The sequence below is a fragment of the Triturus cristatus genome, chromosome 2_1, assembly GCF_964204655.1.
Source record: "Triturus cristatus chromosome 2_1, aTriCri1.1, whole genome shotgun sequence".
Lineage (NCBI taxonomy): Eukaryota > Metazoa > Chordata > Amphibia > Caudata > Salamandridae > Triturus > Triturus cristatus.
Window position 1 is genome coordinate 513,470,945 of NC_140581.1, and position 17,748 is coordinate 513,488,692.

General features: G+C 43.2%; 1 protein-coding gene across 4 annotated transcripts in view; it reads left to right on the top strand.

The window, feature by feature from the left end:
• Positions 1–2,308: 2,308 nt before the first annotated feature.
• The window catches only part of ZCCHC9 (zinc finger CCHC-type containing 9), a 72,701-nt gene continuing 57,261 nt past the window's right edge, over positions 2,309–17,748 (top strand). For 2 of the 4 annotated variants that reach the window (XM_085632411.1, XM_085632409.1), the window contains exon 1: positions 2,309–2,401. The gene's annotated coding sequence lies outside the window, so the exon portion shown is untranslated. The other 2 variants (XM_085632408.1, XM_085632410.1) reach the window with 2 other exon arrangements.

The window sequence follows — 17,748 nt, forward strand, 5'->3', positions numbered from 1 at the left end:
TCTCCACTGCCCTATGCTCTCCCCAATCTAATCTGCCCCGCAGCTCTCTTACTCCTGTAGCTTCTTCTCGCCTCTTACCCCCTCAGCACCCCCCGCTCTCTCTCCACTGCCCTATGCTCTCCCCAATCTAATCTGCCTCGCAGCTCTTTTACTCCTGTAACTTCTTCTCTCCGCTCTCTCAGCACTCCCCCCTCCTCTCCCACCCCTTACCTCTCTCCCCCTCTCCGCCGGGCGCTGTTGGGGGGTGGGGGCCCCGGGCTCCGGCCATAGGACATGGACGAGGAGACGTTGAACATCCTGGGGTGGGTCAGGAGTCCGTGCTCTCACCTCCCCCTTCTATCGCCTCTGCTGGAGAGGAGCCGGGTGCCTCTCCCTCCTGTCGCCTCCTCCTCCCCCTCCACAAATTCAAATTCATAGGCGCTTCAGTGCCAGACCATCTTCTAAAGTTACATTCTAGGCTCCAGTAATTATGTGGCAGAAGAGGCCCACATTATGTATCAGGGTCGAGTAAATTATGCAGCAACAAAAGGCAAATGATGCGGCACATTTTGGGATAGTAGTACTTCATTATTTTGTCATTTTTAAACTTGTTTAACTGTTTGGGCATTAGTTGCAACTCTTTAGTACCAGTTTAGCACCCAAACAGAGCAAAAAAGCAACAGAAAGTCAACCTTTGCAAAGGACAACACATGTTGGTGCTTATTTAGAAACTTTTGAACAGTTTGAGCTGAAAACATACATTTTTTTGTTAAAATCTGCAGATTATGCAGTAGATGATGGATTATGTGGGAAATGCGACAAATTAATAATTATTCGAAAATCATCGTGGTCGCATAACCTCGTAATTCTAATGGCCTTGGTTACATTACATGCCACTAGCGTGACACCACCACTATTGTTTTATGGAATATACTAGGGTGACCAGAAATTCAGGGCAGGACTCTTGACATGCAGGAAAAAGGGTAACATTTAGGACAAAAGGTTAATTTTATGGACACATCCAAAAAGAGGTCACCCCCACTACTTTATCCGTGCATTTATTTGCTACTTCTTTATATTGCCCTGTTTATTCACTGTCCTCTGTGTGTGATTGCCAGGGGCATAGTTTTGGGGGTGTTTGGGGTCTTACACCCCCAATGTATCCTGTAGTAAATAGTTGTGTACAGGTGCTTTAAATCGGGTAGGGTGAGGAGGTGTTTGTCGGATTTCACTTGAGATTTTTACATACACATACACATGCAGACAAAGACACACACACACACAACGCTTTTTTATTTTATTTTTTTCAGTTTTTTTTTTTATGAAGATTTTTATTTTCTTTAGAGCAGTACAGAATAACATTTGGGTACACACTTTTCTCATAGTATAGAACAGTACAACATATGATATCACAATTAGCCCCTTGAAATCACCTCTCTGTATCTTTACATCTCTGATATCTACGCCCCATATGTCCGCCCCGTGGTCTCTCCGATCAGTCTGTGTCTGAGGTTTCATCTTCCTGCGCCGGTGGTGGATCGCATATGCCTCCTCTGAATTTATTCCATGCCCCCATACTTTACCCCATTTACGAGGGCAACAACTCTCTTTTAAAGGTCTTAAAAATGGTTATTTTACAAAATATTGTGTTTTTTAGGTACCCCTCTCAATCTGACCTCCTCTCCCTTCCTACTGCCACTTAAGGCCCCTCCTGCCCGGCTTCTCATATAATTTATTTTTAACCAGCGTGATTGTTGGGAAATCTTAGCTTACACCTCTGCCCCCCCACACTCCATCTTACTGCCAAAGCTACGCCCCCAGTGATTGCCTCTCGTTATGCTATATTCAGGGGGTGCATTATGCCGTTCAATAGTAAATTCATGGGGTGTCAAGGGCCTCTTCCCTCCCAAAATGTACCCAATCTTTCTCTGGAGAAAGCAACGTCAACATTTTGATTATGTTTCTAAACATTTTAAAACCCATTTCAAACAGTTTTGGAAACAATTAGGTACGTGCAGGTCCAACAAAAGCCGCTACTAAAACAAGCATTTAAAATGCAATAGGTCTCGCAGTTACGAGAGTTTCAGCTACAATGCCTTTTATTTATGTTTTTTTAAAAAAAACTAAAATAAAAAGTATTATTATTTGCAATGTCAATAGCTCAAACTCGCGTAAATGCGAGACCTATTGCATTGCAAATGCTTGTTTTATTGGCTGCTATTCTAATAAAACAAAGAAATGAGAAGCATAATCGGAGCCTCCGGTCCGGACATAGAATTCTGGCCACCCTAAAGAGAAGGAACGTGAGCGTAAGGACACTGTGTTTTCCGGTGCTCCCACTCAGACTTAAACGGAAGTGAGGCATGGCTGAGCAAACGAGTTTGGAGGCAGTCAGGAAGAGCGGCATTGAAGTGAACCGAAGGTAGGCAGGGGCGGGGTAAAAGTCATTTGTATTGAATGCAACAGGTCTTGCAGACACGTGGACGCTGAAGCTCGACCTAAAAACACGTGCGAGGTGGCGCCAGACACGAAAATCCCACATCATACAAGAACTCGTTTGCATAGTATTCAACTTTGGCTGTCCTATATGAGCGACAGTTTTCTTTGGCAGTGACCTAACTTAGGCCGCCACCTTTAAGACTAAAATACTTAAAAGCCCGAACAACATCACCGCTACAAGATGGCTGCCACTTACGAGTGCTCAGAAGAGGAACTTGAGCCGACAGTCCGTTTTCACTGTTTTGTGCTTTGATCGTGAGTCTATGCCTGGTTAGGAAATTGGAAATAGCCTCATCGGGCATGGATTTAAGCGGCAGGATGGTATGTCGGGCGATACAGCTGCTTCAGAACCCCTGATTTTAGCGTCGGACCGAACAGTCACGCCGTCTGGCAGCAGGTAAATGGTTTGCCATTGTTAAAACAACAGATGCACTAATAAAAATGTGCTGTCAACTGTAGGCAAACTTACCTTCATGTAAAAGTTGCTGTCGGTGCTTTGAAGCTTGTTCACGGTACCGTATGCTGCTTTAAAAACTGCCAGAGTAGTGTGTTAGAAAAATAACCCGCTTTCCGCAAATCGTATTTAAACTCTCTCAAAGCTTCCCACACGGGACTGTTGTTTACCATATTCATTTATAATAAGTAATATTGTTGGTATTCTAATTATTCATTAATATCACTAGCGTATTTGGAAATATTAGTAGTAATGACAGAGTAATTATCATTACCACCAGCCCAGCTGAACTACTAAAGGGTTGAATAGGTATGTTTGCTGGTATAGCGCTTAATCCGAGCATGTCCACTTCCAAGCAACGCGCCGGAAGTATTTGCCAAACCTGACAGTGCGTTCTCCTGCTCCCTAGAGCTCCCCGCTTCAGGCGGGGATGGGCATGAGATCTTGTCCAAGCACTGCTAGCCATCCACGGTCCACCGCGAGAAGTCGGGGTACGTAAACACGCCTTGCTGCCCCGGGCCAGAGATTTCAGCAAGGGGATTTTTACTGAGGGGAAGAAACCACCGATGGTTGCCTATGTTCACGACCAGTGTCTCAGAGTGCTCTCTGCCCTGTACGAATATCAGGATATATTGTGATAGGACGTTGTTTTTATAAGGCAAGTATGTAGGGGTGGGGTACATCCCAGTCACAGGTCACGCCTGCGGGCCATTCAGATGAATCGCCCAGTCATAATATGCATGTTACCTTATAGGGCAGGCCACCTCTAAAGGACACCAAGTTCAGACCCTCAGTGTATTGAAAATGCGCCGCCCTATTTAGCGAATGACACCGTGGTGATTTCTTTATGCTTCTATGATAGGAGCTACTACTTGGTAAGGTTTTTTTTAGGTGCTCTGTAAAGAAGAAACGCTGAATCTGTTGCCTTTGGGACTCGCACAGATCTCAGCAGCAGACCTGTTAACCTTCTAAGCTGTCTTGCCAGGCTACCTTTTCTTGCATCTGGATCTCTTCAGGGACGACCAAAGCCTATTTATGTTAAGAATACGCTCACGCTTAGATGAAGCTGAAAGTTCCTTTAATTAACATGAACCAACACATGCTCCAGAAGGGAGGAGCGAATGACGACTTGCAGTGTCGGCGATCAGCTGTCAACTGTCAGTCGAACAGTTGGACAGCTGATGACCTCACAGGTATGGTGTCCGCGCAGGGACACACAGGGGCAAACTAGAACGGTGTCCCAAGTAGGACATAAGAGGAACGTAACACATCTTCCCCCTTTGAGATCAACGTAAAAGTCTGGAAACTATGGAAAGGTTGACAGGTCTCAAAGGGGTGAGTATCATTCACAAACAAAGTCCTTGAGCTTCATGGGTGCCCCCAACAACCTTCCCGCACGTGTTCTGCGGACTAGTGGTAAATCTCCTTCAAGCGGTGTGGGTGGCAACTTGCGCCGGTTTTCCTTAATGGCCTGAGTGTCGTTTATCGTTATTGATGGATCCATGGTTGTTCTTGTATCGCTTCTTCCCCCAGTCACGGGTGTAGCAGGGAACTCATAGTCAGACTCGTAGTCCGAAAAGTCCATGGATGTTTTGTTGTCTTCGGCGGCAGTACCTTGATTATCCCTGTAGCTTTCCGGAACGGGATCCTCCTTGGACTCAGCTTCGGGGTTTGCTGGATACTTGTACGCTGACAGTGCTGAGAAATGCCACACTCTTCCGTCGCTCAAACGTGCTGAGTTGCTATAAATGTTCCGTACTGTCAAGGGTGGGGTATATCTATTCTGCGTTTTCCCCACGTGACCACTCCTTCTCACCTTGACAAGATCTCCCACTTTGATTTCTACTTCCTTGCATCCGTGTTTTTTGTCATAGTAAACTTTTGTTTTGTGCTGGGCTTGCCTAAGTCTCTCTTGGATTGCTCTTGCTGACCACTCCACTCTTTTGGCAGCATTTATCCACCCCACGTTGTCCTTTGTTAGTGGAGTTCTGCCGCGCATAAGTTCAAATGGGCTATGACCCGTGGTGTCACTTGGTGTAATGCGGTAAGCCCACACAGTTTTCAACACTTCTTGTTTCCAGTCGAGGTTATTGCTCGCTGCCAGTTTGATGGTCCCTTTCAACACTCTATTAAATCTTTCGACTGCCCCATTGGCAGCGGGGTGATATACAGATGTGGTTTTATGTTTTATATTGTGTTTTTGTATATAATTTTGAAAAATGTGAGACATGAATTGTGCTCCATTGTCACTAATAATCTGCTTGGGCAGACCTTCCCTTGTAAATGTCTCGTCCATAAATTTAACAAGGTTGTGCGCATCCGGCTTACTGGTTATTTTTACTTCCGGCCATTTGCTGAAGTGATCCTTAATTACTATCACATACCATTGTTCCTGCGTTTCCGTGATGGGTCCCATCACATCAATGCCGATTCTTTCCCATGGCATAGTGGGTGACGCAATGGGTTGTAATGGTGGTCTAAAGGGGACTTGTGATTTGTCTGCATCCATGCATAACTTGCATTCTCTGATCACCCTTTCAACGTCTTTGCTCACGCCTGGCCACCAGTACATATTTTTCACTCTGCTCTTAGTCTTGGCAATACCCAGATGCCCTTCATGGCATATGTTGAGAATTTTGGTGCGTAATGACTCTGGTGGTACGAATCTTCCGTTTCTGATCAAAAATCCATCCTCCTGGCACAATTCGTTCTGGACTTCCCAATAATGTTTCAATTTCTCTTGTAGCCTATTTTTTGCTGGCCACCCCTTATTAATTTTTTCCATCACTTGAACGATGGTGTCATCTTTCCTCTGTTCGGCGAACCATTCTTCTTTTTCTAACCTGCTGTCCTCATCAAAAATTTTGGCAATGCACATTTCTTCATTTTCCACATCAGTCTGCTCCCTGTTCTTTAAAGGCATTCTGCTGAGATAGTCAGCCACGACATTCTTCACACCTGGTATGTAATGCACCATGTATACGAAGTCAAACAAGCGTACAGACATTCTCGCCAACCTTGAGGATGCAGTGTATAATCCCTTGGTTGTCAGCACTTTGACTAGTGGCTTGTGGTCAGTGCAGAGATGGACCATCCTTCCCCAGATATACTGCCGGAAATGCTCCAATGCCCATACACACGCGAGTGCTTCACGTTCAATCACGGAATACTTTTCCTCCGCTGGAGTTAGTGATCGCGAAGCGAAAGCCACAGTATTCTCATTGCCCTTGGAGTCTTTTTGGGTTAGAACAGCACCAATGCCTTTGTTACTGGCATCAGTTGTCAAATAGTTTTGCAAGGTGGAATCGTATCCTTGCAATGGTAAAGCCGTGCACATGTCGTTCTTGAGGTTTTGGAAAGCGGTTTCACAGTCCTTGCTCCATTCAAACCTGTTCTTTGTTTTGAGTAGTTGTCTAAGATCGTAAGTTTTCAATGCAAAGTTTTTGATGAATTTGGAGTAAAACTCCACCAGTCCTAAGAATGATCTTACTTCGTCCTTGTTGGACGGAATGGGGGAATCCTTAATGGCCTGTAACAATTCCATTTTTGGGCTAACACCTTCGCCTGTTATCTTATGGCCCAGGTAATTTACAGATTTACATGCAAATTTGCACTTGGAATGTTCTGCGGTGAGACCTTTACTTTCCAGGATTGCGAGGACTTGCTCCACTCTTGCATCGTGTTCTTCCTTGGTCTTCCACATAATCAGGATATCATCCTGAAATAGTAAAATTCCTTTAATTCCTTTGAAGACATGGTTCATAAGTCTCTGAAACATAGCTGCCGCTGAAGCCAAACCAAAAGGTACTCGGGTGAACCTGAAACAGCCATGTGGAGTAATGAAAGTCGTCAACGACCTGCTGTCACGATGTAGTGGCACTTGGTGGTATGCAGACTTCAAGTCCACTGTTGAAAACCATTTTATACCTTTGGTCGCAGCTAACATTTCGTTTATTTTTGGAAGTGGGTACTGTTCTACAATGATGTTTTGATTGAGGTCTCTCAAATCGATGCAGAGCCTCAATTTTCCGTTGGCTCGTTTGGCAATAACCAATGGTGCGACCCACTCAGAGGCATCGATTCTTTCAATAATTCCTTCGTTCAGGAGTTGGTCCAATTGAGATTCAACCTCCTCTCTGATGGCAAAAGGGATATTTCTTGATTTGTGTATCACGGGAGTGTTCATAGGTTTAAGTTGTATTTTATTTTGATACCCTTGAGCTCTCCAACAGTCCCACTAAATACCTTGGGGTATTTTTTTAGCAAGGAGTCTGCGTAATTCTCGTCATCAAAAAGGCTTAGAACGGGATCCTCTCTACTCGGATCAAGGATGATTCCCAAACTTCCCTGATCCATCCACCCCAATACAGATGGACCAACTTCAGAGACATACAGTTTACTGTCGGAGTCGCGACTTTTATATTTGAAATTGAGTCTCTTGTAACCACATACTTCAATTGGCTCTCCAGTAAATGACCTTATTTTTATATCTGGTTTCTCTAGGTCATTTCCCAGTTTAGATTCAAACTTATCCTTCCATACTTGCTTGTTAACTATGGTGTATGGAGATCCGGAATCTGCCACAATGTCAATATTTATTCCTCCAATAGTCATGTGACATATGGGTTTTCTTGTTCTGGTTATTCTTCCTGTGGTGTTTATTACATCTACGTACTCGCCCTTTTCTTCTTCAATGCCTAGTACATACATGTTAACGTCATCATACTCATCTTCACTATCACTTGAGTTCCCACTGTACTCAATCATTTTGATTTTTTGCGGTTTTCTTTTGTTGCAAGCCTTCACATAATGCCCTTTAACCCCGCAGTGTGTGCATTTAATTTCTTTGGCTGGACATTTGGGATCATTGGCCAAGTGAGATGGGCTCATACATCGATAACAATGAAATTCAGTTTTGGTATCATTTTTCTTGTACACTTTTCTATAGTTTTTTTGTTGTACATTGGTTTTGTTATAGTTCCTTTTATCAACCACCTTCCCCACAACATCACCTTTATTTTTCTCTTTCGTCTCTGCCAGAACTGCCTTGGCGCAACGCCCTGTAAGTTCGGCCTTTCTGGCTATATCAATTATGTTTTGTAGAGGATACTCTCCCTTAGCCCACAGATTGTCTTGTATGTTGGAGTTAGATCCTTGCATTACTATCTGATCACGTATAAGTTCATCATGCAGGTCTCCGAATCGACAATTTAATGCAAGGTTTTTCAATACAGACACATAATCGTCAATAGATTAATTTTCACCTTGTTTTCTGTGGAAAAATTTGTATCTGTCCACACCGACGCATACTCTGGGTTTATAGTACGTGTTGAGGTCGTCAATGGCATTTACGAAAACGTCGCCTTCATTTTCGGCCCTAATCCTTTTGTTTATAGCATTATAAACTTTTATGCCACCAGCCCCCAATGAATGCATTAGTAACTTATACTTCCTTTCAGGCTTAACTTCGTCATCTTCTTCTAATGTGGAGATGTAGTTTAAAAAGTAATCTCTCCACTCTTCCCATTTGAGAACTGGTTCATCCCCTGCTCTTAAAAATGTCTCGGGTGGTGCGAGATTCCACACGTATCCAGATGCCATAGTAAGGAGTAATATTAAATAGGTTATCCAAGGTACAATAATGAAGTGAGGAAAGTACACGTTATGAAATAGTGAGGGTGATTCTTATGGTGTTCGAAAAGGAAAACAAAATGCTAAATAGCGTGGAGATTCACATTATCTGCCAACCCATTGGGAGAGAGAAGGGTTAAAACTACCCACAAGATGCCAGTATAGAAGTCAAAACAAATTATTTTCTGTTTATGTGAAACTGTTACTGGTGGTGAAGTCCCAAAGGAAAGTCCTGGTACACCGTGTAGTCTCCCATTGAGCGCGCGCTGCACCGGTGGAAGTTCTTTGAAGATATATGTTTGCTTAATCCAGTGCGCGCGTTGAAATTGACAGGAGGAAGGAAGATTGCAGCGTGATGCGTCGTGGCGATCGTCAGCAGGGAACACTAGACCGCTAAACACTGGAAGATGGATTTCCAAGATGGCGGCACGTATCACGTAGGAGCGCGATGACGTGCGAAGCAGCTGAGAAGCGAGTCTAGTGATGTTGACAGTTGACGGATGACAGTTCAGGTGACAGTTGAAGCGGTTGGAAAAACCGTTGAATGTCAGTCAAAGAAACGGAGGTTTTTCTCACCATCAGCCACTGCTGAATTGTTAAATCTTTAAGTTAGAAATCGCCTCAAATATTTCTTTTGTTTTTGCTAATAGCAGGAAAACGTTAAATTAGCAGATATTCACCTCAGGAGGAGCGGAAGTTCTTTGAAGATATATGTTAACACTCCGCAGGGCACGAAGAAGAAAAACGAAGTCCAATGACATTGAACGCAAGTGCCTCAAATGCTGGGTGATGTCCTGTCAAAATTCACGTATCAGGAAATCCGACTGAAGAATATGCAAGTCTCTTGTCAGGAAAGAGTAGAATTTACTTTCTCTGTACGGCGAACGTGGGTTCCGTGTTGGCACTCGTCGCCAAGTTGTTAAGAATACGCTCACGCTTAGATGAAGCTGAAAGTTCCTTTAATTAACATGAACCAACACATGCTCCAGAAGGGAGGAGCGAATGACGACTTGCAGTGTCGGCGATCAGCTGTCAACTGTCAGTCGAACAGTTGGACAGCTGATGACCTCACAGGTATGGTGTCCGCGCAGGGACACACAGGGGCAAACTAGAACGGTGTCCCAAGTAGGACATAAGAGGAACGTAACAATTTAACATTTGTTTTTCATGAAGGAGAAATATAGCTGTTGCAAGTGCTTCACTTATTAAATGCTGTTACAGGGTATGCGATGGGTTCTCAGGGGAGATATGCTGAGCCTATATGGTCTCCCTAATCCATTTCTAGAGACTCTCCTTTACTCATCCTAAACCTCCTCCTGTGGTGTTCTGTTATGGTTCTACAGTAACAGAGTGTCACGCTCCTGGGGATTTTGGGTCCGAATGTAGTGTGTCAGTTGGAGATTACGGACCTCTGCGTTGGACCCGTTCCTGTGCTCTCCCTCCCTATTACTTAAAATAAAGTATTACTTACTCACCTGGCTGCCGGCCCTACTTTACACCTCCAAATACTATTGTCTCCCAATAATCACTTTCTAGACTCTTCCATCCCTCCATTCTCCTTACAGTCCAGCTAACAGACATGTCCACCGCTCAAACAAATTCATATTTCCCTGTACTAATTTACTACTAACCTGTTTTGGGTTCCGGAGTAGCATGCTACTTGCGGAAAGCGCTTCAATGCCTCGTCAGGGCTAGTAAGCACTATATGAATACAATTACATGAATCACAATCGTGCTAACAGCGTTTTCACTGACTTATTAGTGTTTAGTTGTTTTGCACGCTCACAGTTCATTGTTTCAGGTAGGCAGGCGTGCAACGCCTATAGGGCTCAAAGGGATCCATCTCTACCCCCCCTTACCCCCGACCCCCTCAGTCGTCTGTGTTAGCCCGGGAACAAACACAGACAGTTTATGAGCTGGCTGGTCTGGCGTCCGTCTTATTGCAGCTGCACCGAGTACTTCACAGGTCTTTGAAAGACAATTTACTTATTTACTTATTAATGAAGCTTTGTTGATTTTTCACCCCTTTTAGAGCACCTGCATCTCCACTCTGTCTATTGCTGGAATAATTAGACCACACCCCCCCTCCCTCCCAAATGTGGCTCTAGTTGTGCCTCTGCATGTAGGGCTTAAAATGTTTTTTGTTTTTTTACTTTTCTCATGTGCATGACAAAGGTATATGGGCAAGAATGGGTGTGACTGCAGCTCTTTTTGCTTACTCATTTAGTCGACTTGTCTAGTGTTTACTGCTTCGTGAGCTGCACTCAATATTACAAAGGACTGGGTTGTACCTGCACATTGTTCCTGGGCGCGTTCTGATATACAGGTTAACTGTTTATGGCTGGTACTTTTTCACTCGTTTCACTTTACAGGAATTCATTTGGGTGCACATTGTTATAATTGTAGATATGAGGGAATGATCTTGAGGGTATTATCCCCTTTTCTTGCGAATAGCTATCACGGCGTACTTCTGACAGAATGACTTTAGTTCTCATTATTTTCGTTTGGAGTTGGCAATAAGTGGAACCATTGTCACTCTGTCCATCTAGTGCTGCATGCTGATTATTGTAGTTACGTGTACATACCATTGACTGGTTGGCCACTTGGCACCTTTACCAACACTTACTGTTTTTTAGCTCTGCGCACATTCATGATTGTTGAGCACGTGCTTTGGAGTTTTAATTAATGGGGTCAGCACTCCGCTCATTGCTGGCGTCTATGATAGAATTAGGAGTTATTGTGTGACTGAACACCTCGAATAGTGACTCTGCTGTTTAAAAAAAAAAAAATATGCTGTAAATTCTCAGAGGATGGTCTGAGAAAGGGTTGCAAGAACTTCCTTCTTGCGTTTAAGAAGGTAGAAGGATGCACATTGTGTAAAGAAATGGGACAGAGGAGTGCTGTAATAGAGAGACTCAAAAGAATTGCACAAGGGGTTAATGCACCTTCTGGAGATGTGTAGGATTGCAGACAGAGGTTCTGCGGCTGGCTTCATGTTGGCTGCCAGCTCAGGTGTTTTTCAGTTTTGGCTGTGCAGCAATAACTTAGTGCTTGTTTGGTTTGTCCTCTGCCCTTCACCCAATCTCCCTGTGGCTGCACACATTTCAAGCATGCTTGTAGGATGCATGTTTTTTTTTTTTTTCTTTTGTCTTCCGCCCTTTACCTAATCTCCAAAATGTATAGTGCCACCAGTTAATGCACGGAGTTTCAGTAACTTATGTAACGCAACTGCTCACCAACCTAACACATGCAACCAACCTATTGCATTTACTAATGCTTGTTTTATGTATATCATTTTCTATTGTCATATTGTTGGTTTTAATTATTATCACATGCACATGTAGAAGGTGGATATGTGGTCTAGTTTTAGAATGTGAAGGGCATCATTATGAGGTAGGTTAGAATGTGAAGGTTGAGGGTTCTGGAGGGTGGCAGTTGAAGAGGAGGCTTGGACTACGAAGGTGCTGTTTCTATGCAGCCCTGCCTTCACTGCAGAGTTGAGAATGAAGGATAGTTATACTCTAGTGATTTGTCAGGCAATCACTACATTTCCTCTTGCAACTTGATGTTCTCTGCATGTTGCCTCTTGTCTCCACAGGCTTCCATTTTCTGCTTGTTAACCAAGTCCTTTGTACGAGGTGTGATCTCCTTTCCTTTTCTTTCATTGTTCCATTGAGGTAAATTGGTTGTCATTGCTGTTCTGAACATCAAAGTTGTAGGACTTTCGCCTGCGGTCGAGTGAGGTGTTGAACCATAGGCTCGTAGAGTAGAATTCAATACAGTTTTTAAACTGAGCCTCTCGAGTTGTGCGCTGAGCAGCTTTCTGTAGCATATTCCTAAAACGCTAAGTAAGTCTGTTGGTCTGTGGCCATAAAGGTGTGCTTTTCTGATGCTTTATGTTCAGATGCTCCAGGAAATCCTTGAATTCTTGACTGTTAAAAGGCATTCTATTATCAGATTTCAAAATGGCTGGAACGCCATGTCGCAAAGATGCCATCTAGTCTCTCAACGACTCGCTCGTGAGTTGTGAATGAGACATCTCCTATTGATGGAAAACGTGAGTACTTGTGCATAATTACCATCAGATGATGTCCAGTAGCGAGTTGACCAAAGAAATTGATGGCTGTTCTCTCCCATGCATGCTTAGGGAGCTCTGACATGTTAAGAGAATGCTAAGTGATTTTTGTAGAAAGGCAATTGCAAGATGACAGGCCTTGAGTCGCTTTTCAACCCTCTCATCTAAATATGGAAAGCAAACTTGGACTCGGAGAGCTCTTTTGGTGGCTACAAAACCACAAGGTCCTTCATGAGACACTTCAGTTATTTTCTGTCGCAGACTCTCCGGAATCAGGATTCTTGACCCTCGCAGTATAACTCCTTCCTGAGTCACAGACAGTTCATCTTTAATGTTGTATTTTTGATATTCCCCATCACTGTCGAGAGGTCAAGGGTGTCTGTTCCATGACTGATGTGTAATTGTATCTTTCAGCTTCAGGATGTCAGTAGGCATCTTGGCCTTTGGATTGCCAAAGATAGTCAGTAAAGCTTGATCAGTTACCAGGGTAAAAGGCTTTCTGTACAGGAATACATGGAAATGTTCACAACCCCATACCATGGCTAAACTTTCTTTCTCAGGTTGTGAGTAAGCACCAACTGTCTAGGACAAACTTGTACTGACATATGCCACAATATGCCTCCGAGCATTTGGGTCTCAGCTGTGCTGTGCTGTGCAAGGATAACACCTAACCGGATGTGGCTAGCGTCGACAATAATCTCTGTATGAAGCTTTCGATTGAAGTAGAACATTTCGGCAGCAGTTTCAATGGCTTGTCTGATTTTCTTGAAACTTCTGTCACATTCTTGTGACCACTTAAATGAAAAAAATGTCTTTGTTAACTCTCGTAATGGAGCACTTTTAGTAGCAAAGTCTCTTATGTATCTTGAACAGTAACTGGCCATGCCAAGAAACTGTGTGATCAGTATTAGACAGTGCTTGTACTTTTGCAGGATCAGGTGTCTTATTCCCATCTGAAAATATATGGCCAAAGAATTTTACCTTGGTACTGCTTAGCTCACACTTGTCTGCGTTGTCTGGGACTATATGTTTAACAATATTCAGCATTCCGTCCATCATCTTTTTGTGTTGCAATTTTCACCCTAATTGTGAAAGGTATGCCCATATGGGTCCCGTGCTCGCTACACCACCAGATTTAAGCTAGCCTGGCTGATGAGGGGAGATACCCCAAAACCGGTCCCAGGATGCTTGTTTTCCGGTCCTGGGAGGACCTAGCAGTTCAGGCTGGACTGTTCCCATCGGGAGCAGGGTCAAGACTGATTTGCATATTGCTGAGCAAAAAAAGCAATGCATTTAGGCCCAGATCAGTGACTGGGGGGGTGAATGTTTGACAATGTTTAGCATTCCTTCCATCATCTTTTTGTGTTTCGTTCATAGTCAAACCTGTGTGAGTAAATAAACAACAAGCTTTATCATGCTTCTTCTGTTGTTATGAAAGAAGGTGGAAGGTGCATTCGTTGTCAAGTAAGTCAATTCAACCAGATCTTATTCCAAAAAAATGTTCATTTATTAGGTTCAGTCTTAAAACTGGCAGACAGCCAACGCGTTTCGTCCCCTGGGGGACTTCGTCAGGGCTCCGAAATAACAACAGAGTAGTTCAAGATGATGATGTAATCATGAGAGAGAATATAAATCAATCTTCTGAAAGGCACAATCAGCAGAATCATATAGGTGTCCAAAGTCATGAAAAGAATCAGTATATAGGATCCTGTAATAATATGCTGTAAGACGAGCATCCAAATAAGGAATTGAGGCTGGGTAATCTCAAACGAAAGGTCGTGCTGCAAAACGGCATGATGCCTCAATTCCTTATTTGGATGCTCATCTTACAGCATATTATTACAGGATCCTATATACTGATGCTTTTCATGACTTTGGACACCTATGATTCTGCTGATTGTGCCTTTCAGAAGATTGATTTATATCATCTCTCAAGATTACATCATCATCTTGAACTACTCGTTTGGTATTTCGGAGCCCTGACGAAGTCCCCCAGGGGACGAAACGCGCTGGCTGTCTGCCAGTTTTAAGATTGAACCTAATAAAGGAACATTTTTGTGGAATAAGATCTGGTTGAATTAACTTACTTGACAACGAGTGCACCTTCTTTCATAACAACAGAAGAAGCATGATAAAGCTTGTTGTTTATTTACTGACACAGGTTTGACTATGAATGAAACACAAAAAGATGATGGAAGGAATGCTAAACATTGCCAAACATTACCCCCACCCCCCCCCCCCCTAAACTTCCCTGCACCATGTGGCAAGCACCGCCACTTAGTGCAGGTAAAAGCAAAACCTGCATTTTTAACATTGCGGTGGGTGCTGCAGCCAGCAGCACCCGATGCAATATTAAACTGTCTTTGGCGGCCGCCATTGTAATTTGAAGTGCAGGACCACCGCTGTGTAGGCGGGCGGTCCCAATCCATGGCGAACTTAAGTCCGTCCGCCTTCGTAATCACCCCTTTTGTGTCCTTCAGTCTTTTGCTTTGGCTGACTTTTTATACTCATGACTGATTCACTCTGGGCACCTCTGGCCTCCTTGTCAGCAGCTTGTCTTTCAGTATGCTCCTCAGCTCTGGCAGCCATTAACACTCGCTGCAGACTAAGACTTTCTCTCTGCATTCGTCTCAACAAATCTGGCACGCATCCATCAATAACTCTTAAGACTCATAGCTTCTTCATCATTAAATTCATTGTACTTCGTGTTTGAGTGTATCGAGCCTCTCCACAAATTCATCCATGGTTTCACCAATCTTTTGGCGTTCTTGACTGCATATCTCTTTCGTAATCAACGTTTGGTACTGGATTGAACTTGAAATTCAGCACAAGCGTCGAAAAATAATAAACCTTTCACTAGACCTGCAGGTGGAGTACCTTGAATAAAATACTTGACCTAACAGTAATGTGCATGACCTGTAAGTAAACTGGTCTAATTGTGTGATCATTGGCAAATATTTTATTTTACAGAGTCGCCTTTTTCTTCATTCTCACATAGGAGTACACCTTCAAATTTGTGAGTTCAGCATTTCTGCTATATAAAACGAAACTCGTTTGCTTGATTAAATTGACTAAACGTTTGCTTAATTTGTAATAAGTATATAGCCCACATATAGGGTACAAATGATCCCTTACTTGCCTCCCAGTTTCCTAATAGCATTGCCATCAGGGCAGTGGCAGGAGTGTTTCTCAGTTCATGTTTAAATATCACTTTTAATAAATGTTTTACGAAAGCATGATGTGGTAGCACAGTGTCATTTACAGACCGTACATTTCCAAGAAAAGCTAAAAACATTCCCACTACCTTGCAGCTTTACTGATAAAACAATGTATTGTATTAACCATAATCTGCGAAAATTGGGTTTCAGAAACATATTTATCATTTGCACATCACCAAGTAAAGTGTTCTGATTTATTTTTCATCCTTTTAAAATATTTTCACACTTCGTACAGCAGGTCAGATAGTTCACTTTACAAAATCCTTGAACTCTGCAGTCAGAGAAGGAAAAGTTATTGTAAACTGACTTGAGACCTCTGTCTCTGAACACAGAACACATGTGACAAGATAAAGATTTAAAGTCCTCTTTATTGCTCCTTCACTTTTCTGACTGAACAGAGTACTTGTTCTTTGTCAACTCGCCTGAATGGGTGAATAGGTCCTAAATATAGCTCAACCTGATCAAATCTGACTCACCATATTGAGTGGGTGAGTAGATTTTTCAAGGTCGCCTGATATGTGATTTCTTTGTCAGTTTGCAGCATTTTCTTTGACTTCTTTCACACCATCACCAGCAAGATATTTGAGATACTTGATCGTCATTTTGTTATCAGTCTCTTCAAGTTCAGCAATAAAATGATCATCAAATGTCTCTATCTAAGCAGTCCATCTATCACTAATATTTTGCTTTTTAGTAGTGGTGGTTTCAGTAATGCAGCATCATTGTAGACCAGTGTGGAACTTACTAACACTGCTGGTGGATCACTGTGTCTTGGTTTAGGCAACTCATTTGTGAGAACTTGCAACGTTCTGGCCTCTGAATCTTTGCTGACATCTGAAACATTTCACTAGTCTGAGAGACTCAGCTCTTTATTCTTCGAAGACCTGTGAAGTTGTTTTGAGCCCCGCTCAGCAGTTTTGGTGGCTGGCCACTTCAGTTGGTAAGCACAACCCGGTCACTTCTCCCTGAGCCACTTCTTCGAATTTTGTGGTACCATAACTCTCTTTAATGGACTGGATAAGTAATTTAGTTTGTCTCTTCTAAATGTCAATTTGCATTTTCTGACACCTGGCCAATCTCCGTCTTGCAGCCCTTCTGAGTGCAGTGTTATTTTACACATCATGATTATCCTCAGCTGCTCTTCGTACACCTGGTTGAATCTGCCTTCAATATCAACACTTTGTATAATGTACAACTTTATCTTGCATGGCAGCTGAGTACCTTTATGTATGGCCTGCCCAGTAGGTTCTTGGCCATTGACTTCTAGATACTTTGCGACGCTTTTGTTGCCTTCATCTGCTTTACCACTGCTGGCGCCATGCTTCGACTCTACATACATGAAGCGTCAATTCTGCACTTCACCAGCGACGCATGAGCAGTTTGCTTGGACCACAGCAAACCCTCTGGGAAAGCACGGTCATTCCTCTGGTTACTTATCCTCTATCGCGTCGCCAGTTCTAGGGTTTTCCCCAGCCTGGGTACCCGCCAATGACTACCCAACACATGGAGCTTGTTATACATGTCTTTATTCGTCTGCATGTAACTGCAGACTCCACATTCTAACAAGCTTTTATTGCATTCCGGGCTGGCACACCTACGCCACAGCTCTACTAAGTCCGATAGGATCCAAAAGGCTTCTGTCATAAAACTCGCAAGACACTACAAGTACTCATTCCTAATTCTCAGACTCTGTCTATTTGTACTACTCCACTCATTTCCAACACCCATATCTGTCCTCTGAATTCATATCTATATGTTTACAATCCCCTCAAAGTCATAGCTCATGATTTCCCCAGGGTCTGACTCCATTCTGTTCCTAAAAGGGAACTAATCTATAACGTCAATTCCTTGTGCGTTTGGTGTTTTGTTCATAGCTGAACACAGGAAGGAGT